This window comes from Pseudochaenichthys georgianus, unplaced genomic scaffold (assembly GCF_902827115.2).
Source record: "Pseudochaenichthys georgianus unplaced genomic scaffold, fPseGeo1.2 scaffold_827_arrow_ctg1, whole genome shotgun sequence".
Lineage (NCBI taxonomy): Eukaryota > Metazoa > Chordata > Actinopteri > Perciformes > Channichthyidae > Pseudochaenichthys > Pseudochaenichthys georgianus.
Window position 1 is genome coordinate 44,357 of NW_027263375.1, and position 23,144 is coordinate 67,500.

Sequence of the window (23,144 nt, forward strand, 5' to 3'; positions counted from 1 at the left end):
CAACAATTAACATGTCCAATATGGTCTAGCCGTCAGGATTCCTGGTTCTCACCGATGTGGCCCGGGATCAACTCCAGGTATGGGAATAGGATAATTATTAGTATAGTTTAGTTTGTCTAAAATATGCAAAATACCATAGAGTATAGTTTCTAGAAAATATGCAAAAAAACAACAATTAGCATGTCCCATATGGTCTAGCCGTCAGTATTCCTGGTTCTCACCCCGGTGGCCCAGGTTCAACTCCAGGTATGGGAATAGGATTTTTATTAGATTAGTTTAGTTTATCAAAAATATGCAAAAATTATATATTTTGGTATCTCGAAAATATGCAAACAAATAACAATTAACATTTACCATATGCTCTAGCCATCAGGATTCCTGGTTCTCACCCATGTGGCCCGGGTTCAACTCCCGCTATGGAAATAGGATAATTATTAGTATAGTTTAGTTTGTCTAAAATATGCAAAATACCACATAGTATAGTTTCTCGAAAATATGCAAAAAAACAACAATTAAACTTGTCCCATATGGTCTAGCGGTTAGGATTCCTGGTTCTCACCCAGGTGGCCCGGGTTCAACTCCCGGTATGGGAATAGGTTTTTTATTAGATTAGTTTAGTTTGTCAAAAATATGCAAAAACGATATATTTTGGTATCTCGAAAATATGCAAAAAAATAACAATTAACATGTCCCATATAGTCTAGCCGTCAGGATTCCTGGTTCTCACCCATGTGGCCCGGGTTCAACTCCCAGTATGGGAATAGGATAATTATTAGTTTAGTTTGTCTAAAATATGCAAAATACCACATAGTATATTTTTTCAAAAATATGCAAAAAACAACAATTAACATGTCCCATATGGTCTAGCCGTCAGGATTCCTGGTTCTCACCCATGTGGCCCGGGTTCAACTCCCGGTATGGGAATACGATAATAATTTGTTTAGTTTGTCTAAATTATGCAAAATACCACATAGTATAGTTTCTCGAAAATATGCAAAAAACCAACAATTAACATGTCCCATATGGTCTAGCGGTTAGGAGTCCTGGTTCTCACCCAGGTGGCCCGGGTTCAACTCCCGGTATGGGAATAGGTTTTTTATTAGATTAGTTTAGTTTGTCAAAAATATGCAAAAACGATATATTTTGGTATCTCGAAAATATGCAAAAAAATAACAAGTAACATGTCCCATATGGTCTAGCCGTCAAGATTCCTGGTTCTCACCCATGTGGCCCGGGTTCAACTCCCGGTATGGGAATAGGATAATTATTAGTATAGTTTAGTTTGTCTAAAATATGCAAAATACCACATAGTATACTATCTTGAAAACATGCAAAAAAACATCAATAAAAATGTCCCATATGGTCTAGCGGTTAGGATTCCTGGTTCTCACACAGGTGGCCTGTGTTCAACTCCCGGTATGGGAATAGGATAATTATTAGTTTAGTTTGTCTAAAATATGCAAAATACCACATAGTATAGTTTTTCGAAAATATGCAAAAAAAAACAATTAACATGTCCCATATGGTCTAGTGGTTAAGATTCCTGGTTCTCACCCAGGTGGCCTGGGTTCAACACCCGGTATGGGAATAGTATAATGATTAGTATAGTTTAGTTTGTCTAAATTATGCAAAATACCACATAGTATAGTTTCTCAAAAATATACAAATAAACAACTATTAACATGTCCCATATGGTCTAGCCGTCAGGATTCCTGGTTCTCACCCATTTGGCCCGGGTTCAATTCCTGGTATGGGAATAGGATAATTATTAGTATAGTTTAGTTTGTCTAAAATATGCAAAATACCACATAGTATAGTTTCTCGAAAATATGCAAAAAAACAACAATTAACATGTCCCATATGGTCTAGCGCAGAGCCCTAGAGATACTAAGAGTTACGACACTCCCATAGAATGGCGGCGCCTACTTCCGGGGTATGGACATCGGAATAGTTCAAAATATTGTCATTTGGGCGTTGGACCTCATTCACTTCCAGAGGTAAGTTGCTGAAATATCGAACTCTTTTGAATTATCAACTGTCTATATTGTATCAGAGGCCCTTTATGATGCTTATACTGGTCTTCATTTGTATATGCACAGCGTAATTATCTATATTTTATCTTGGTTGTTACAACCAATTTTGCTAGCATTGCCTGCTAGTTAGCTAGCGCGACTTCGTCAGCTTTGAAGGTAAGATTTCAGTAATGAATCGCTAGCAGCTTATATATCAATGATGCTGGGTATGGCAAGCAGGATTTAGATTGATTATGTGTTTTTATTGTTATTTTGGTTTTTATCTGCTGAACCTGACCGTGTCAGCCATCCTTAGTCGGATTTTTCTGTATGATATGACTTAACTGCTAGCACTAGTAGAAATGAGGTGGCGTTTGTGATAAATATTTCATTTAATATTTCATTGCATTTTGGGTTATACTAACATTTCATTATGTGACATGTTGACTGTACTTAGTTTTTTTTGTACTGTTCCATGTTAACTCATCTGTACTGTACAACTAGCCTAGCGCTACTTTTTCATGCTTGATGGCATGCTAGGATAGATTCCTTTGTATTGTAATATACACACTAGTTTAATGATTGTTCTTCAAAGGTATTATTCAGTCTTAAACAAATAATAGCCTACTGAATAGGCTACTCTACAGCAGTGAATGAAGGATGAGCCTAAAACATGGTCATGCATCCAAAATGTTTATTTTTAACAAAATAAACACTTAAAAAAAAAAAATTAGCACTTTTTTTTATTCAGCCTCATATGTCAGCCTCATATGGCTGTTGCTGCTGCTGCTGCTGCTGGCGGAGGCTGCTGCTGCTGAAGGAGGGGGCTGCTGCTGGAGGGGGATACTGCTGCTGGAGGGTGCTGCTGCTCAAGGAAGAGGAGGCTGGAGGCTGCTGACGGAGGACCGGGAATGGAGATGCCAAGTACATCGATGGCAAGGAGTAAGGTGTTTGGCAGTGGCCTAGATGTTATGACCTTCAGTCAGAGGTCTGTTGGGTCTTCTTTGCCTTCTTACTCTGACTCTTGCTGCCAAGATACCCTTTATGTTTATCCTTCCTCTCAGCCCTGATGCACTTTGATGCAATCCTTAACCTCAGCCTGATGTATGTTGAGAGGATTTTTTTCTTCAGGTCATGGCATGAGGGCAGGTTGCTGTCCAGCAACATGGCTTCTTGTTCCAGCTGTGACACTGCATTTGAGGACTCCATGAGGGAATCGTTCGTCCTCACACGGAACAGCTGCTCCACGTTCTGAACAAGGGTGAAAACCTCATCTGATGGACGGTAAAGTGCACCCCTTTTAAATTATTTTAATACCAGCAGACCAGCTCTCTCATTTTCACCATCACTGACATTTTTCACTAGGGCACACTGGCATTTGTCACAAAGTGAGAAGCTGATAACCCTTTTCATGATGTATCCTGCAAGGTGGTATAGCACACAGGACTCGGTTTTAGTGATGTCAGGTGGTGTTGTCAGGTCTACTAGCTGCTCCACTCTCAGAACGTCAGGAGGACTGCAGCTGCTGTTCTGCGTGTCCAGGAAGTCTGCCAAGTGGTCTGATCCATCCTACACGTAACTGCCAGTATGCACTGGCGATAGGAACTGGCCAACGGTGACAGCACTCAGTGCATATTGGAACTCTACAGGTGTTGGGGCAGAGTTCCTCAGACGAATGGACGAAAATGTGTTTTCCAGGCAGTCTTGAGTGAAGCGGCTTGTGAGAACAAATGTGTGCCCTTGTCTCAACAGGTCATGCTGGACCTCCAGGATTGTTGTTGTGGCCATCACCAGTCCTGTCTGGACTGGTTTCCAGCTGCCCTTGGGACCGATCTTCAGGCCCCGAAACAGATGGATGGAGTCCCGGAGGAAGCTGATGGCCTTATCATACTCCTCCATCTTGAAATGACTTAGGGCAGTAACAGTGTTGCGTGACGACATGAGGTCAAATCAGTGGTCCACCGTCTCCAAAAACTACGCAGTGGTAAGGTAGGACTCTGGTCTGTGCTCCTCCGCCACCATGTACCTCAGGGCAGCACTCGATGACTTGGAGAAGACGTGCATTGCTGAACTGACCTTCATTTTCTCAAAATGACTAGGCTCCAGGACGCCTCTAGACAGCTTAGGTGCCAGTTTTAGGGCCATTCCCTCTTGGTATGACACCAGATCCTTCAGGGGGCCAACAGACACCACACTGGACGGCAGCTTCTCTTTGTCCACCACATCCTGTGGTATGGTGATGACGTGACCATTCACCAAGGCACTCTTTAAATTCTTCACCACGTGTGGAACGTCAGGCATGAAGTACAGGTGCTGGTGTGGCTTCACAGGATGTGCTATCCACGGCTTGTCATAGGTCACCTGAAAGGACTTCCACATAGCCCTATTGGGGCTCCCCATATAAGTGGTGATGTTAACCACATGAAGCCCTATAGATGCCGCTGCTTCAACGATGGTGAGTATTATGGGCCTGTACACTGCACCGTCAGTAGAATTACCACTGTAGTGGTAAGCCACAACCTGTTTCCACCGCGTAGTAGCACCAGCCAGCATGAACACTAAGGCATGAGTGGCCTGGCCTTTGTGGCCAGGTAGTGTTGTGTTCCCAAACAGCCTCCCTGTTCCCAGATGCAGGTCCACGCTAGGGGTGATGGACATCTCATCCAAGGTGAGCACACATTTCTTCTCCATCTCACTCATGCCATCTGCCTTCAGCCTCAGCATATCAAACACCTCCCCCAACACTCCTGACTCCAGTTTGACGTGCTGCATCCTCCTCTGAATGGTCCTGATGTCAGGCAGAGGCATATTCATGGCTTGGAGGGTTTTATATCCTGTAGTGCCACAACAGAACCTTAGTTGTATTGCTTTTTTCCACGGTTTCTTTCCCCCACCGTATCCCACCTTTTTTTGATTGTCCAAGTGCTCTAATTTGGTCTGTGTTGAAGATTTTTTGAAACTTTAGATTAATCAAATTGTGTTTTTTTTTATGCCGAATTAATCCTCTTCTGGTTTACCAGAGCCCTCTGGGCTCTCTTTCTTAGTAATCTCTCCCTTCTCAGTTGCCTCATTAGATCCTCCATGTGAGCTCAGTGACAACTGGCCCTTGGCAGTCTGGTCCCTGGAGCACCTGACCCTGGCAAACTGGCCTCTTCATAGCTGACCCCTGACTGACTGGTTCCTGGCACACTGATCTCTGGTAAGGTGGCCTCTTGATTGTCGGCCCCTGACATACTGGCCCCTGGCAGTCTGCTGACATCTGTCTCACTCTCTCTGTCTGTGATGTCCCTTTCATTCCCTTGGAACTCCACCTAAATATCTCCCTGAATCTCTGTAACAATAACAAGGCAATTGTTGTTATATGTGTATGCTGCCTTTACATGTGCACCTTTTGTCATTTAAGGGTACACTACACTCCTATAGTGACATTCATCTAAGTTCGTCTATTGGCAATGTTACAGTATGAAGAAATCTGTAGATTATGTACATGTGGTATATGAATCTTCAGAGAATCCCTGAACCCTGGTATTTTTGAAGCTGTATAATCTGAAAGTTGCATTAGGAGTGTAGTCTATCCTTGAATTATATAACATGGGAAACATTGTTAGCTTCATATATCATACCAATGTTTGATGTGCAGTAATAGGTGTGGTCATTATTCCTGACAGCTGGAGGCATACTCCTTGACGTGAATTTTCTCCTTTTCGGTTTAGGCCGATGTATAAATACTGTTGGAACAGCATCTGGCCTCAACCTCAAATTTCCTCCTGATTTGTTGCCAATATATTGGTCGTCTTCAAAGTGTACCTGTGGGTAGGTAGGTTTGATCAGTTTCCCCTGCACACTTCAAATGTCCTTGAAGAGTCATAACTCTCTACACTTGGAAATATGATGCCCTTTAAAATGTTAATAAGTCATGTCACCTCTGTGAACATTACTTACATGACAGAGTTTTCTGCTGTTGTTGTCCTCTTTCAGACACAGGTTTTGTCTGTTGACCATTGCCATCCATCTCTTCCTTCACTCTACGTCCTTAGGGAAGCCATACATCCGGAACCCCTTCTCGGATCGATTAGAGCATCCAAATGCTGCACATCCAACCATGGTATGACAACTGATCTATTAAAATGCAATATAAACGAAAGTGCCATAATATTTATTGTGCAAACATTTTAACATGAATATTGCTATGTCCTCTGTTCAGTCTGCTCCCAACTGTATTATCTCCCCTTATTCACCACTGTTCCTATTCTTGCTCTGCTTTTTAGGGCCCAGGAAACAGATGAAGAGGATGTCCCTTTCACAAAGAACCTTCTTGTTTTTTTCAAAATGGTTAGGCCCCTGGATGCCCTAGACTAGAGTTCTGTATTGCTTTTTTGTAAATAGTTGTTTGTAAATATTTGTAAAATGACCCCCCCCCCCCCACCCACAATTGTTGTTCGCACAATTATGCTTGTGCGAACAACAATTGTGGGTGGGTGCTTATTGTGCTGCAGACGTTGAAGGACCTGAGTCTCCTGAGGAAATACAGGTGAAAGGTGAGGAGAGGTCATCGCTTGGAAGGTTTTATATCCTGTGGTGTCTCAACAGAACTTAATATGAATTGCTTTATTGTCTCGTCGCTGGATCACCTCCCCCTGGCAAAGTGGCCTCGTCATTTTAATTGTTATTGTTGACAAACCTGTTTTTGTTGCTCTATTGAACCATGGTTCAACAGGAGCTTCTGTAAATAGTTTTGTAAATAGTTTGAATATTTATCATAGTAATCATTTTCAGTCTCCCACTCTCTCAATTTAATGTATCGTTTCTTTGCCCCACCATATATTTTGTTGTCCAAGGGCACTAATTTGGTCTGTGTTGAAGATTGTTTTACACTTTAGATTAATCAAAATTGTGTTTTTTGGCTGAATTAATCTTTTTCTGTTGAACCCTAACCCTCTTTGTTCTCATTCTCATTCATTTGACTTTGTTTTGTTCCAACACACATCACTTTTTCCATACACTGTTCTTAATACTTGTTCACACATTTGTTCATCCCTTTTACTTTGTTCTTCCTGTTGTTCTTGTTCAAACACATATATCAATTGTGCATCCACTGTTGTGGTAAAATGATATTCATAGTCTTAACATGATCATGCTACCCATGCTAACATGAACACAAGCGTTTACCTCCAAAAATGTAAAACGTATCTAAGTAATAGGCTACCAAGCTTTCCGTTGTCACCCTGCCTCTCCAAATGCAAAACTGTCAATAAAAAGTATGCAATAATGCAATTACAGCTGAAAAAGTACTTGAGTGTGTGTGTTTTTTAAATATATATATTTACCATTCAATAACGCAATCGCTGCTGTCTGTCTGTCCCATATAAGAACATGACAGCGCAGCACAACTATACTACGGACGTGACTGCCCTGACAGTGACAGCAACATAGCCTGCTTGTGCTACCACACTTTACCCTCAAAATATCGTTAACTAACGAAACTTGTAAATATTGCCAATCCATACAAAGTGTAACCACATCATGTAAATATGTAAAAAATAACAGCGTTGGTTTAATCTATGACTATTTTGACCATGTTTCTGCTGTTTTTGCCATAGAGAAGCATTGCCACGGAAGTGCGTTTTGAACTATCCCGGCATACATAAACCACGTGACCGGCTGACGGCGACATCATAGAGTGTCGTAACTCTTATCTCTCTATGGCTCTGGTCTAGCGGTTAGGATTCCTGGTTCTCACCCAGGTGGCCCGGGTTCAACTCCCGGTATGGGAATAGGTTTTTTATTAGATTAGTTTAGTTTGTCAAAAATATGCAAAAACGATATATTTTGGTATCTCGAAAATATGCAAAAAAATAACAATTAACATGTCCCATATGGTCTAGCCATCAGGATTCCTGGTTCTCACCCATGTGGTCCGGGTTCAACTCCCGGTATGAGAATAGGATAATTATTAGTATAGATTAGTTTGTCTAAAATATGCAAAATACCACATAGTATAGTTTCTTGAAAATATGCCAAAAAACAACAGTTAACATGTCCCATATGGTCTAGCGATTAGGATTCCTGGTTCTCACCCAGGTGGCTCGGGTTCAACTCCCGGTATGGGAATAGTATAATAATTAGTATAGTTTAGTTTGTCTAAATTATGCAAAATACCACATAGTATAGTTTCTTGAAAAGATGCGAAAAAACAACAATTAGCATGTCCCATAGGGTCTAGCGATTAGGATTCCTGGTTCTCACCCAGGTGGCTCGGGTTCAACTCCCGGTATGGGAATAGGATAATTATTAGTTTAGTTTGTCTAAAATATGCAAAATACCACATAGTATAGTTTCTCGAAAATATGTATATAAAAACATGTCCCATATGGTATAGTGGTTAAGATTCCTTGTTCTCACCCAGGTGGCCTGGTTTCAACTCCCGGTATGGGAATAGTATAATAATTAGTATAGTTTAGTTTGTCTAAATTATGCAAAATACCACATAGTATAGTTTCTCGAAAAGATGCGAAAAAACAACAATTAACATGTCCCAGAAGGTCTAGCCGTCAGGATTCCTGGTTCTCACCGATGTGGCCCGGGATCAACTCCAGGTATGGGAATAGGATTTTTATTAGATTAGTTTAGTTTATCAAAAATATGCAAAAATTATATATTTTGGCATCTCGAAAATATGCAAACACATAACAATTAACATTTACCATATGCTCTAGCCGTCAGGATTCATGGTTCTCACCCATGTGGCCCAGGTTCAACTCCCGCTATGAGAATAGGATAATTATTAGTATAGTTTCTCGAAAAGATGCATAAAAACAACATTTAACATGTCCCATATGGTCTAGCAGTTAGGATTCCTGGTTCTCACCCAGGTGGCCCGGGTTCAACTCCCGGTATGGGAATAGTTTTTTTATTAGATTAGTTTAGTTTGTCAAAAATATGCAAAAACGATATATTTTGGTATCTCGAAAATATGTAAAAAAATAACTAACAATTAACATGTCCCATATGGTCTAGCCGTCAGGATTCCTGGGTCTCACCCATTTCGCCCAGGTTCAACTCCCGCTATGGGAATAGGATAATTATTAGTATAGTTAGTTTGTCTAAAATATGCAAAATACCACATAGTATAGTTTCTCGAAAATATGCAAAAAAACAACAATTAACATGTCCCATATGGTCTAGCGGTTAGGATTCCTGGTTCTCGCCCGGGTTCAACTCCCGGTATGGGAATAGATTTTTTATTAGTTTAGTTTGTCTAAAATATGCAAAATACCACATAGTATAGTTTCTCGAAAATATGTATATAAGAAAATGTCCCATATGGTCTGGCGGTTAAGATTTCTGGTTCTCACCCAGGTGTCCTCGTTTCAACTCCCGGTATGGGAATAGTATAATAATTAGTATAGTTTGGTTTGTCTAAATTATGCAAAATACCACATAGTATAGTTTCTCGAAAAGATGCGAAAAAACAACAATTAACATGTCCCAGAAGGTCTAGCCGTCAGGATTCCTGGTTCTCACCGATGTGGCCCGGGATCAACTCCAGGTATGGGAATAGGATTTTTATTAGATTAGTTTAGTTTATCAAAAATATGCAAAAATTATATATTTTGGTATCTCGAAAATATGCAAACACATAACAATTAACATTTACCATATGCTCTAGCCGTCAGGATTCATGGTTCTCACCCATGTGGCCCAGGTTCAACTCCCGCTATGGGAATAGGATAATTATTAGTATAGTTTAGTTTGTCTAAAATATGCAAAATACCACATAGTATAGTTTCTCGAAAATATGCAAAAAAACAACAATTAACATGTCCCATATGGTCTAGCGGTTAGGATTCCTGGTTCTCACCCAGGTGGCCCGGGTTCAACTCCCGGTATGGAAATAGTTTTTTTATTAGATTATTTTAGTTTGTAAAAAATATGCAAAAACAATATATTTTGGTATCTCGAAAATATACAAAAAAATAACAATTAACATGTCCTATATGGTCTAGCCGTCAGGATTCCTGGTTCTCACCCATTTGGCCCGGGGTTCAACTCCCGGTATGGGAATAGGATAATTATTAGTATAGTTTAGTTTGTCTAAAATATGCAAAATACCACATAGTATAGTTTCTTAAAAAGATGCAAAAAAACAACAATTAACATGTCCCATATGGTCTAGCGGTTAGGATTCCTGGTTCTCACCCAGGTGGCCCGGGTTCAACTCCCGGTATGGGAATAGGTTTTTTATTAGATTAGTTTAGTTTGTCAAAAATATGCAAAAACAATATATTTTGGTATCTCGAAAATATGCAAAAAAATAACAATTAACATGTCCCATATGTTCTAGCCGTCAGGATTCCTGGTTCTCACCGATGTGGCCCGGGATCAACTCCAGGTATGGGAATAGGATTTTTATTAGATTAGTTTAGTTTATCAAAAATATGCAAAAATTATATAATTTGGTATCTCGAAAATATGCAAACAAATAACAATTAACATTTACCATATGCTCTAGCCGTCAGGATTCCTGGTTCTCACCCATGTGGCCCGGGTTCAACTCCTGCTATGGGAATAGGATAATTATTAGTATAGTTTAGTTTGTCTAAATTATCCAAAATACCACATAGTATAGTTTCTCGAAAAGATGCATAAAAACAACAATTAACATGTCCCATATGGTCTAGCGGTTAGGATTCCTGGTTCTCACCCAGGTGGCCCGGGTTCAACTCCCGGTATGGGAATAGATTTTTTATTAGTTTAGTTTGTCTAAAATATGCAAAATACCACATAGTATAGTTTCTCGAAAATATGTATATAAAGACATGTCCCATATGGTCTAGCGGTTAAGATTTCTGGTTCTCACCCAGGTGTCCTGGTTTCAACTCCCGGTATGGGAATAGTATAATAATTAGTATAGTTTAGTTTGTCTAAATTATGCAAAATGCCACATAGTATAGTTTCTCGAAAAGATGCGATAAAACAACAATAAACATGTCCCATATGGTCTAGCCGTCAGGATTCCTGGTTCTCACCGATGTGGCCCGGGATCAACTCCAGGTATGGGAATAGGATTTTTTTTAAATTAGTTTAGTTTGTCAAAAATATGAAAAAACGATATATTTTGGTATCTCGAAAATATGCAAACAAATAGCAATTAACATGTCCCATATGGTCTAGCGGTTAGGATTCCTGGTTTTCAACCAGGTGGCCCGGGGTTCAACTCCCGGTATGGGAATAGGATAATAATTAGTATAGTTTAGTTTGTCTAAATTATGCAAAATACCACATAGTATAGTTTCTCGAAAAGATGCTAAAAAACAACAATTAACATGTCCCATATGGTCTAGCCATCAGGATTCCTGGTTCTCACCGATGTGGCCCGGGATTAACTCCAGGTATGGGAATAGGATTTTTATTAGATTAGTTTAGTTTGTCAAAAATATGCAAAAACGATATATTTTGGTATCTCGAAAATATGCAAAAAAAAAACAATTAACATGTCCCATATGGTCTAGCAGTTAGGATTCTTGGTTTTCACCCAGGTGGCCCGGGTTCAACTCCCGGTATGGGAATAGGATAATTATTAGTTTAGTTTGTCTAAAATATGCAAAATTCCACATAATATAGTTTTTTGAAAATATGTATATAAAAACATGTCCCATATGGTCTAGCCGTCAGGATTCCTGGTTCTCACCGATGTGGCCCGGCATCAACTCCAGGTATGGGAATAGGATTTTTATTAGATTAGTTGAGTTTATCAAAAATATGCAAAAATTATATATTTTGGTATCTCGAAAATATGCAAACAAATAACAATTAACATTTACCATATGCTCTAGCCGTCAGGATTCCTGGTTCTCACCCATGTGGCCCGGGTTCAACTCCCGCTATGGGAATAGGATAATTATTAGTATAGTTTAGTTTGTCCAAATTATGCAAAATAACACATAGTATAGTTTCTCGAAAAGATGCAAAAAAACAACAATTAACATGTCCCATATGGTCTAGCGATTAGGATTCCTTGTTCTCACCCAGGTGGCCCGGGTTCAACTCCAGGGGGGTATACTGCGAAGCAGGATTTTCGCTTAGCCGGCTAAATTCAGGGAAAACTCCGGCTTTCCGGTCATCCGAAGCTGGTTCTCTTTTTAGCAGGCTAGATCTCCATGGTAATATATGCTAAGCAGCTAACCTGGTCGGGACCAGGTTAGGTTGCAGGCTAAGAGCTCAACTCAGTGAAAGCACCGCCTGCTGACCAATCAGAGCTCAGTGTGCGGAGTTTAAAGCGATCAAGTCATATTACAGGAGAAAGGAAATACAGAAAAACTGCCGTCGCAGGAAAGACGGCCAGCAAAAATCACCGACTGTGTGAACGTGAACATTAATAGAATATCACCTCCATCTTCAGAGCAATCTGACTATTATAACATTAGCGTTAAGAAAGCTTACTTAAATATCGGCCACAACATAAGTAACCGGATCAGAGTACATTAAGTACAGTCCGCGGCATATCACTTCATAATGTATCATATATCTCCTTATCTGAGTCAGCTGAGCCGTATCTGGCCGTGCAACACTCACAGTGTCACATACTGTATGCAGAAGTATTATTTTAAGCAACACATAAGTTGACGAAACACTCGAGACAAATGTAATTGAAGTCAGATCGTGTTTTAGACGGGGCAGTGATATCATAAACCTGTTAATGTACGCATTCAAACACATTTTCTTTTTCCAGCTGTATTCACCTTGCAGGTGCAGCTCTGTGGCTTTGATCCTGGATCAAGTGTTTAAGTCATGGATGTTTAAAGTTTAACTTCTTCATTTTTGACTAGTATTAAAGTTCACTTTTCATTCAGGAAGTATGACGCTGCGCTGTCAGTGCGTTTCTCCATGTTTGTGATTGGTCGAATGCTCCAAATACCACCCCTTTCATGTGAACGCGCACCTAACTAGATAGGACACGGCTGGCTTGAGCGATCCACTTGATAACCAGCGTCGTAGTACAGTTTAGCGAGAGCGCGTATGTTTTGGATTAGGCCAACCGGCTAACTCAAACATATCCAGGTTAGGTTGAACCAGGTTCGTAGCATAGGCCCCAGGTATGGGAATGGGTTTTTTATTAGTTCAGTTTGTCTAAAATATGCAAAATACCACATAGTATAGTTTCTCGAAAATATGTATATAAAAACATGTCCCATATGGTCTAGCGGTTAAGATTCCTGGTTCTCACCCAGGTGGCCTGGTTTCAACTCCCGGTATGGGAATAGGATAATTATTAGTATTGTTTAGTTTGTCTAAAATATGCAAAATACCACATAGTATACTATCTTGAAAACATGCAAAAAAACAACAATAAACATGTCCCATATGGTCTAGCGGTTAGGATTCCTGGTTCTCACCCAGGTGGCCCGGGTTCAACTCCCGGTATGGGAATAGGATAATTATTAGTATTGTTTAGTTTGTCTAAAATATGCAAAATACCACATAGTATACTATCTTGAAAACATGCAAAAAAACAACAATAAACATGTCCCATATGGTCTAGCGGTTAGGATTCCTGGTTCTCACCCAGGTGGCCGGGGTTCAACTCCCGTTATGGGAATAGTTTTTTTTTTAGATTAGTTTAGTTTGTAAAAAATATGCAAAAACGATATATTTTGGTATCTCGAAAATATGCAAAAAAATAACAATTAACATGTCCTATATGGTCTAGCCGTCAGGATTCCTGGGTCTCACCCATTTCGCCCGGGTTCAACTCCCGCTATGGGAATAGGATAATTATTAGTATAGTTAGTTTGTCTAAAATATGCAAAATACCACATAGTATAGTTTCTCGAAAATATGCAAAAAAACAACAATTAACATGTCCCATATGGTCTAGCGGTTAGGATTCCTGGTTCTCACCCAGGTGGCCCGGGTTCAACTCCCGGTATGGGAATAGATTTTTTATTAGTTTAGTTTGTCTAAAATATGCAAAATACCATATAGTATAGTTTCTCGAAAATATGTATATAAAAAAATGTCCCATATGGTCTAGCGGTTAAGATTTCTGGTTCTCACCCAGGTGTCCTGGTTTCAACTCCCGGTATGGGAATAGTATAATAATTAGTATAGTTTAGTTTGTCTAAATTATGCAAATTGCCACATAGTATAGTTTCTCGAAAAGATGCGATAAAACAACAATAAACATGTCCCATATGGTCTAGCCGTCAGGATTCCTGGTTCTCACCGATGTGGCCCGGGATCAACTCCAGGTATGGGAATAGGATTTTTTAGATTAGTTTAGTTTGTCAAAAATATGAAAAAACGATATATTTTGGTATCTCGAAAATATGCAAACAAATAGCAATTAACATGTCCCATATGGTCTAGCGGTTAGGATTCCTGGTTTTCACCCAGGTGGCCTGGGTTCAACTCCCGGTATGGGAATTGGATAATAATTAGTATAGTTTAGTTTGTCTAAATTATGCAAAATACCACATAGTATAGTTTCTCGAAAAGATGCGAAAAAACAACAATTAACATGTCCCATATGGTCTAGCCGTCAGGATTCCTGGTTCTCACCGATGTGGCCCGGCATCAACTCCAGGTATGGGAATAGGATTTTTATTAGATTAGTTTAGTTTATCAAAAATATGCAAAAATTATATATTTTGGTATCTCGAAAATATGCAAACAAATAACAATTAACATTTACCATATGCTCTAGCCGTCAGGATTCCTGGTTCTCACCCATGTGGCCCGGGTTCAACTCCCGCTATGGGAATAGGATAATTATTAGTATAGTTTAGTTTGTCTAAATTATGCAAAATAACACATAGTATAGTTTCTCGAAAATATGCAAAAAGACAACAATTAACATGTCCCATATGGTCTAGCGGTTAAGATTCCTGGTTCTCACCCATGTGGTCCGGGTTCAGCTCCCGGTATGGGAATAGGTTTTTTATTAGATTAGTTTAATTTGTCAAAAATATGCAAAAACGATATATTTTGGTATCTCGAAAATATGCAAAAAAATAACAATTAATATGTCCCATATGGTCTAGCCTTCAGGATTCCTGGTTCTCACCCATTTGGCCCGGGGTTCAACTCCCGGTATGGGAATAGGATAATTATTAGTATAGTTTAGTTTGTCTAAAATATGCAAAATACCACATAGTATAGTTTCTTGAAAATATGCCAAAAAACAACAATTAACATGTCCCATATGGTCTAGCGATTAGGATTCCTTGTTCTCACCCATTTGGCCCGGGGTTCAACTCCCGGTATGGGAATAGGATAATTATTAGTATAGTTTAGTTTGTCTAAAATATGCAAAATACCACATAGTATAGTTTCTTGAAAATATGCCAAAAAACAACAATTAACATGTCCCATATGGTCTAGCGATTAGGATTCCTTGTTCTCACCCAGGTGGCCCGGGTTCAACTCCAGGTATGGGAATAGGTTTTTTATTAGTTTAGTTTGTCTAAAATATGCAATATACCACATAGTATAGTTTTTCGAAAATATGTATATATAAACATGTCCCATATGGTCTAGCGGTTAAGATTCCTGGTTCTCATCCAGGTGGCCTGTTTTCAACATAGTATAGTTTTTCGAAAATATGCAAAGAAAACCAATTAACATGTCCCATATGGTTTACAAAATAAAATATATAATTAATTGAATGATGAATAAACAGTGAGGGGTATGAATACACTAGATATCAGCCTGTGAGCAGTATGAACAGTGTGTATGAATATGCTAAGATATATAAAGTATGAAAACGGTAGGACCATACCGTTCTCCAGCCCCAACCCCCCCATGTTTCATATGTATGTTGGGGACCCTTTGTTTAAAACTAATTGGCCATCGGAATGTGTGGAGTCACATTCCACAGCTCTCCCCCCTCCTGTGATCCCCCGCACACAGAGAGAGAGGGAGATCGCTCTTCTGGAGTGAAGAGAGCTGAAATATTGATATTGCAAGTTAGAAACGTAAATTGCATTTTGACAGACACTTGGGGGAAATATGCTGCATTTTGAATGTCCGATAGTCCACCATTAACACCTTAGTCCGTCATGACATACTTTGATTTAGTAGATTTCGCATGAGAGCAAAAGGAGAATATCCGTGTGTAAGAGTGAAAATGTATGTATGTAAAATGAGAATATATGTGTGTAAGAGTGAAAATATGCTGCATTTTGAATGTCCGATTTTCCACCAGAAATATCAAACATTTAATAAAAGTGAAAAACAATGAACAAGACTTAACGTATTCATCATAATTAATTATATTTATTCCGTTTGGATGTAGGTGATCTTCTACTATATGAACATTTTGGACCCAAAATCACAACATATATGTAAAAACAGATTTTGAAAATGATTTTATTTTTCACAACACAAACATACACAACGAAACCATTTAAAAGCTGGAAATATATACATGGGATGTGACTTTGATAATGTGAAAGTTTGATTGAGGTAGCATGGGATTTCATTCTGATAAGGCAAAAGTGTTATTATAAATATAATACAAATATATATATATATACACATTATGTACAAAAATCTGTTTTTTCTGTCTTTATCTGTGCCACGCTTCAAAGCGGTTTCTGTCAACTACGACACAGAGGGCAACATCACAGATTCCTCCTCCTCCATGTCAAAAAACAAGCTTAAAGCTTGACTCACGTTCAGAGTTCTCTTCATCATAGTTGAGTCTTCAAAACTCTAAATATATCTAACTATATCTACATTTTCAATGTTTGTTTGTCACTTTACTTCAATTGCAGTCTCCCGCAGCCTCTCTTCGTCTCCCGCAGCCTGTCTTCGTATATCTTCGTCTCTCTCCATTTCCCGCCGTCTCTCTTCGGTTCCCGCCGTCCCTCTTCGTCTCCTTTCGTCTCGTTTCGTATCACTCCGTTTACCTGATTACCTCACCCCTTCCTGGTAAATACATCCTGTTGAGCAGAATCTACAGTTTCCAGTATTTTCCGTTTCGTATATGTGCTTCCATTATTCATACTTCTGAAATATATCTGTATTAACTTTATATCATCGTATGTCCGTGTTTATTGGGTATTTTTGCATGAAACAAAGACTGGCATATAGTTTCGAGCCAGTACTTTCGACAGAAATACACATATACATCCTGTTGAGCAGGATCTACAGTTTCCAGTATTTTCCGTTTCGTAAAATGATCAAATATGGCGAAGATATTCAAATATGTGCTTCCATATTTCATACTTTTGAAATGTATTAACTTTATATCACCGTATCTCCGTGTTTACTGGGTCTTTTTGCATGAATCAAAGACTGGGATATACAGTAGTTTCAAGCCAGCACTTTCGACAGAAACACACGGCAATGTTGTCCGGACTGTTGTTTTTATGCGGCACCGGCTTGAACAGGTCATGTGATCTGATCACGCCGGCGTGAAGGTCAACTCCAAAGGGTTAATATTAAATACATATAAGTATTTTTACAACTTGTATTTAGAAATACTCTGTTGTAATTATTGATGCATACATGTGTTCATCCATTTAATGTGGCATCTGCTATAATGGGGTTAATGTATGATATTACTTAATAATACAATACATTATAATATATGATATGATAATTACATTTTAGTTTTATTCATTTCTTATTTCATAGTTTCTCATTATTATTATTATTTTTTATCGCTTATCTTATTTTTGATTTTATTAATCTGTGTGAATCTGTGCTGTCCTGTTTTTCACTCTCACCCTGTTGCTGTTTGAACTACTGAATTTCCCCACGGGATTAATAAAGGTCCATCTTATCTTATCTTAATGTATAAATTGATTTACTTCAATCTACTGTACAATATTACAGGAAATATACTGCATAAAGCAAACTATATACTTTATTTGATCTAAAATATTGATGTTTCTACAACACCCATTGTGTATTTTGTGAATGAAGCGCCATCTCATGGTTAAATCCTGTAATTGAACAAATGGGGAAATTGGGCAACGCCCTCTAGCAATTTGGCAACACCCCCAGCCACTGGCATCCGCTTGGCTTTTGACTGGGACACACCCTTTTGAGTCTGATCTGGAGTGCTACATCTGTATGGTCTAGCCGTCAGGATTCCTGGTTCTCACCGATGTGGCCCGGGATCAACTCCAGGTATGGGAATAGGATTTTTATTAGATTAGTTTAGTTTATCAAAAATATGCAAAAATTATATATTTTGGTATCTCGAAAATATGCAAACACATAACAATTAACATTTACCATATGCTCTAGCCGTCAGGATTCCTGGTTCTCACCCATGTGGCCCAGGTTCAACTCCCGGTATGGGAATAGGATAATTATTAGTATAGTTTAGTTTGTCTAAAATATGCAAAATACCACATAGTATAGTTTCTTAAAAAGATGCAAAAAAACAACAATTAACATGTCCCATATGGTCTAGCCGTCAGGATTCCTGGGTCTCACCCATTTGGCCCGGGTTCAACTCCCGGTATGGGAATAGGATAATTATTAGTTTAGTTTGTCTAAAATATGCAAAATACCACATAGTATAGTTTTTCGAAAATATGCACAAAAAAACAATTAACATGTCCCATATGGTCTAGCGCAGTGGTTCCCAAACTTTTTGTGCCCAAGGCACACCAAAGCACAAGTAAAAATCTCAAGGCACACCTATTGTGCAAAATAGCCCTTATAACACGTGTTATCACTGATATCATGTAAAATATCTGTAAATGTGCATAATTATTTACTAATGCCAAATAAAATGTGACAAAGACAACTATATTACTCATGAAATATTTATTAACGAAATATTTCAGAAATTAATTTGAAACGTTATCAAATTAGGCTTCATCAAAGCAGCAACACACTCATTTAAACCAGACAGGTCACAACATTAAAAATGAGACAAAGGAAATTCAGCACAGAGAACTGTCAATACAAGGAAGCTGCATTGTCCATGGTCCTAAACTACAAATTATAAATGTAACATTTCAGCAGAGATGGGGTCGTTACTAAAAAAAAGTAATATATTACATATTACTTTTTTTTAGTAACGACCCCATCTCTGCTGAAATGTTACATTTATAATTTGTAGTTCAGGACCATGGACAATGCAGCTTCCTTGCATTGACAGTTCTCTGTGCTGAATTTCCTTGTCTCATTTTTAATGTTGTGACCTGTCTGGTGAGTGTGTTGCTGCTTTGATGAAGCCTAATTTGATAACGTTTCAAATTAATTTCTGAAATATTTCGTAATAAATATTTCATGAGTAATATAGTTGTCTTTGTCACATTTTATTTGGCATTAGTAAATAATTATGCAATTTACAGATATTTTACATGATATCAGTGATAACACGTGTTATAAGGGCTATTTTGCACAATAGGTGTGCCTTGAGATTTTTACTTGTGCTTTGGTGTGCCTTGGGCACAAAAAGTTTGGGAACCACTGCGCTAGACCATATGGGACATGTTAATTGTTGTTTTTTTGCATATTTTTGAGAAACTATACTATGTGGTATTTTGCATATTTTAGACAAACTAAACTATACTAATAATTATCCTATTCCCGTACCGGGAGTTGAACCCGGGCCAAATGGGTGAGACCCAGGAATCCTGACGGCTAGACCATATGGGACATGTTAATTGTTTGTTTTGCATCTTTTTAAGAAACTATACTATGTGGTATTTTGCATATTTTAGACAAAACTAAACTATACTAATAATTATCCTATTCCCATACCGGGAGTTGAACTGGGCCACATGGGTGAGAACCAGGAATCCTGACGGCTAGAGCATATGGTAAATGTTAATTGTTATGTGTTTGCATATTTTCGAGATACCAAAATAATATTTTGCATATTTTTGATAAACAAAACTAATCTATAAAAAATCCTATTCCCTACCTGGAGTTGATCCGGGCCACATCGGTGAGAACCAGGAATCCTGACGGCTAGACCATACAGATGTAGCACTCCAGATCAGACTCAAAAGGGTGTGTCCCAGTCAAAAGCCAAGCGGATGCCAGTGGCTGGGGGTGTTGCAAATTGCTAGAGGGCGTTGCCCAATTCCCCATTTGTTCAATTACAGGATTTAACCATGAGATGGCGCTTCATTCACAAAATACACAATGGGTGTTGTAGAAACATCAATATTTTAGATCAAATAAAGTATATAGTTTGCTTTATGCAGTATATTTCCTGTAATATTGTACAGTAGATTGAAGTAAATCAATTTATACATTAAGATAAGATAAGATGGACCTTTATTAATCCCGTGGGGAAATTCAGTAGTTCAAACAGCAACAGGGTGAGAGTGAAAAACAGGACAGCACAGATTCACCAGATTAAAAATCAAAAATAAGATAAGCGATAAAAAATAATAATAATAATGAGAAACTATGAAATAAGAAATGAATAAACTAAAATGTATTATCATATCATATATTATAATGTATTGTATTATAAGTAATATCATACATTAACCCCATTATAGCAGATGCCACATTAAATGGATGAACACATGTATGCATCAATAATTACAACAGAGTATTTCTAAATACAAGTTGTAAAAATACTTATATGTATTTAATATTAACCCTTTGGAGTTGACCTTCACGCCGGCGTGATCAGATCACATGACCTGTTCAAGCCGGTGCCGCATAAAAACAACAGTCCGGACAACATTGCCGTGTGTTTCTGTCGAAAGTGCTGGCTTGAAACTACTGTATATCCCAGTCTTTGATTCATGCAAAAAGACCCAGTAAACACGGAGATACGGTGATATAAAGTTAATACATTTCAAAAGTATGAAATATGGAAGCACATATTTGAATATCTTCGCCATATTTGATCATTTTACGAAACGGAAAATACTGGAAACTGTAGATCCTGCTCAACAGGATGTATATGTGATTTCTGTCGAAAGTACTGGCTCGAAACTATATGCCAGTCTTTGTTTCATGCAAAATACCCAATAAACACGGACATACGATGATATAAAGTTAATACAGATATATTCAGAAGTATGAATAATGGAAGCACATATACGAAACGGAAAATACTGGAAACTGTAGATTCTGCTCAACAGGATGTATTTACCAGGAAGGGGTGAGGTAATCAGGTAAACGGAGTGATACGAAACGAGACGAAAGGAGACGAAGAGGGACGGCGGGAACCGAAGAGAGACGGCGGGAAATGGAGAGAGACGAAGATATACGAAGACAGGCGCGGGAGACGAAGAGAGGCTGCGGGAGACTGCAATTGAAGTAAAGTGACAAACAAACATTGAAAATGTAGATATAGTTAGATATATTTAGAGTTTTGAAGACTCAACTATGATGAAGAGAACTCTGAACGTGAGTCAAGCTTTAAGCTTTTTTTTGACATGGAGGAGGAGGAATCTGTGATGTTGCCCTCTGTGTCGTAGTTGACAGAAACCGCTTTGAAGCGTGGCACAGATAAAGACAGAAAAAAACAGATTTTGTACATAATGTGTATATAATATATTTGTATTATATTTATAATAACACTTTTGCCTTATCAGAATGAAATCCCATGCTACCTCAATCAAACTTTCACATTATCAAAGTCACATCCCATGTATATATTTCCAGCTTTTAAATGGTTTTCGTTGTGTATGTGTGTTTGTTGTGAAAAATAAAATCATTTTCAAAATCTGTTTTACATATATTGTTGTGATTTTGGGTCCAAAATGTTCATATAGTAGAAGATCACCTACATCCAAACGAAATAAATATAATTAATTATATGATGAATACGTTAAGTCTTGTTCATTGTTTTTCACTTTTATTAAATGTTTGATATTTTGGTGGAAATCGGACATTCAAAATGCAGCATATTTTCACTCTTACACACATATATTCTCATTTTACATACATACATTTTCACTCTTACACACGGATATTCTCCTTTTGCTCTCATGCGAAATCTACTAAATCAAATGTATGTCATACAGACGGACTAAGGTGTTAATGGTGGACTATCGGACATTCAAAATGCAGCATATTTCCCCCAAGTGTCTGTCAAAATGCAATTTACGTTTCTAACTTGCAATATCAATATTTCAGCTCTCTTCACTCCAGAAGAGCGATCTCCTCTCTCTCTGTGTGCGGGGGATCACAGGAGGGGGGAGAGCTGTGGAATGTGACTCCACACATTCCGATGGCCAATTAGTTTTAAACAAAGGGTCCCCAACATACATATGAAACATGGGGGGTTGGGGCTGGAGAACGGTATGGTCCTACGTTTTCATACTTTATATATCTTAGCATATTCATACCACTGTTCATACTGCTCACAGGCTGATATCTAGTGTATTCATACCCCTCACTGTTTATTCATCATTCAATTAATTATATATTTTATTTTGTAAACCATATGGGACATGTTAATTGGTTTTCTTTGCATATTTCGAAAAACTATACTATGTTGAAAACAGGCCACCTGGATGAGAACCAGGAATCTTAACCGCTAGACCATATGGGACATGTTTATATACATATTTTCGAAAAACTATACTATGTGTATATTGCATATTTTAGACAAACTAAACTAATAAAAAACCTATTCCCATACCTGGAGTTGAACCCGGGCCACCTGGGTGAGAACAAGGAATCCTAATCGCTAGACATATGGGACATGTTAATTGTTGTTTTTTGGCATATTTTCAAGAAACTATACTATGTGGTATTTTGCATATTTTAGACAAACTAAACTACTAATAATTATCCTATTCCATACCGGGAGTTGAACCCCGGGCCAAATGGGTGAGAACAAGGAATCCTAATCGATAGAGACCATAGGGGACATGTTAATGTTGTTTTTGGCATATTTCAAGAAAAACTATACTATGTGGTATTTTGCATATTTAGACAAACTAAACTATACTAATAATTATCCTATTCCCATACCGGGAGTTGAACCCCGGGCCAAATGGGTGAGAACCAGGAATCCTGAAGGCTAGACCATATGGGACATATTAATTGTTATTTTTTTGCATATTTTCGAGATACCAAAATATATCGTTTTTGCATATTTTGACAAATTAAACTAATCTAATAAAAAAACCTATTCCCCATACCGGGAGCTGAACCCGGACCACATGGGTGAGAACCAGGAAT

General features: G+C 38.3%; 1 long non-coding RNA gene and 8 other non-coding genes across 12 annotated transcripts; all 9 read left to right on the forward strand.

Annotated features, from left to right (window-relative positions):
* The first annotated feature begins 521 nt into the window (after positions 1-521).
* trnae-cuc (transfer RNA glutamic acid (anticodon CUC)) lies at positions 522-593 on the forward strand. Its single transcript has one exon. It is a non-coding gene; the product is annotated as a tRNA-Glu (tRNA).
* Positions 594-5,119: 4,526 nt separating this feature from the next.
* Positions 5,120-6,699, forward strand: LOC139433651 (uncharacterized). Of its 4 annotated transcripts, XR_011643046.1 has the most exons (4): positions 5,120-5,211; positions 5,726-5,829; positions 5,991-6,117; positions 6,281-6,699. It is a non-coding gene; the product is annotated as an uncharacterized lncRNA (long non-coding RNA). The 4 variants fall into 4 exon arrangements; XR_011643045.1 differs by lacking the exon at positions 5,120-5,211 and having other exon boundaries at positions 5,480-5,829; XR_011643048.1 differs by lacking the exon at positions 5,120-5,211 and having other exon boundaries at positions 5,480-5,829; positions 6,050-6,117.
* Positions 6,700-9,835: 3,136 nt separating this feature from the next.
* Positions 9,836-9,907, forward strand: trnae-cuc (transfer RNA glutamic acid (anticodon CUC)). The gene has a single exon. It is a non-coding gene; the product is annotated as a tRNA-Glu (tRNA).
* A 266-nt stretch (positions 9,908-10,173) lies between these two features.
* trnae-cuc (transfer RNA glutamic acid (anticodon CUC)) lies at positions 10,174-10,245 on the forward strand. The gene has a single exon. It is a non-coding gene; the product is annotated as a tRNA-Glu (tRNA).
* A 433-nt stretch (positions 10,246-10,678) lies between these two features.
* trnae-cuc (transfer RNA glutamic acid (anticodon CUC)) lies at positions 10,679-10,750 on the forward strand. Its single transcript has one exon. It is a non-coding gene; the product is annotated as a tRNA-Glu (tRNA).
* Positions 10,751-11,171: 421 nt separating this feature from the next.
* trnae-uuc (transfer RNA glutamic acid (anticodon UUC)) lies at positions 11,172-11,244 on the forward strand. Its single transcript has one exon. It is a non-coding gene; the product is annotated as a tRNA-Glu (tRNA).
* A 2,126-nt stretch (positions 11,245-13,370) lies between these two features.
* On the forward strand, positions 13,371-13,442 carry trnae-cuc (transfer RNA glutamic acid (anticodon CUC)). Its single transcript has one exon. It is a non-coding gene; the product is annotated as a tRNA-Glu (tRNA).
* A 433-nt stretch (positions 13,443-13,875) lies between these two features.
* On the forward strand, positions 13,876-13,947 carry trnae-cuc (transfer RNA glutamic acid (anticodon CUC)). Its single transcript has one exon. It is a non-coding gene; the product is annotated as a tRNA-Glu (tRNA).
* A 419-nt stretch (positions 13,948-14,366) lies between these two features.
* Positions 14,367-14,438, forward strand: trnae-uuc (transfer RNA glutamic acid (anticodon UUC)). Its single transcript has one exon. It is a non-coding gene; the product is annotated as a tRNA-Glu (tRNA).
* The last annotated feature ends 8,706 nt before the right edge of the window (positions 14,439-23,144 follow it).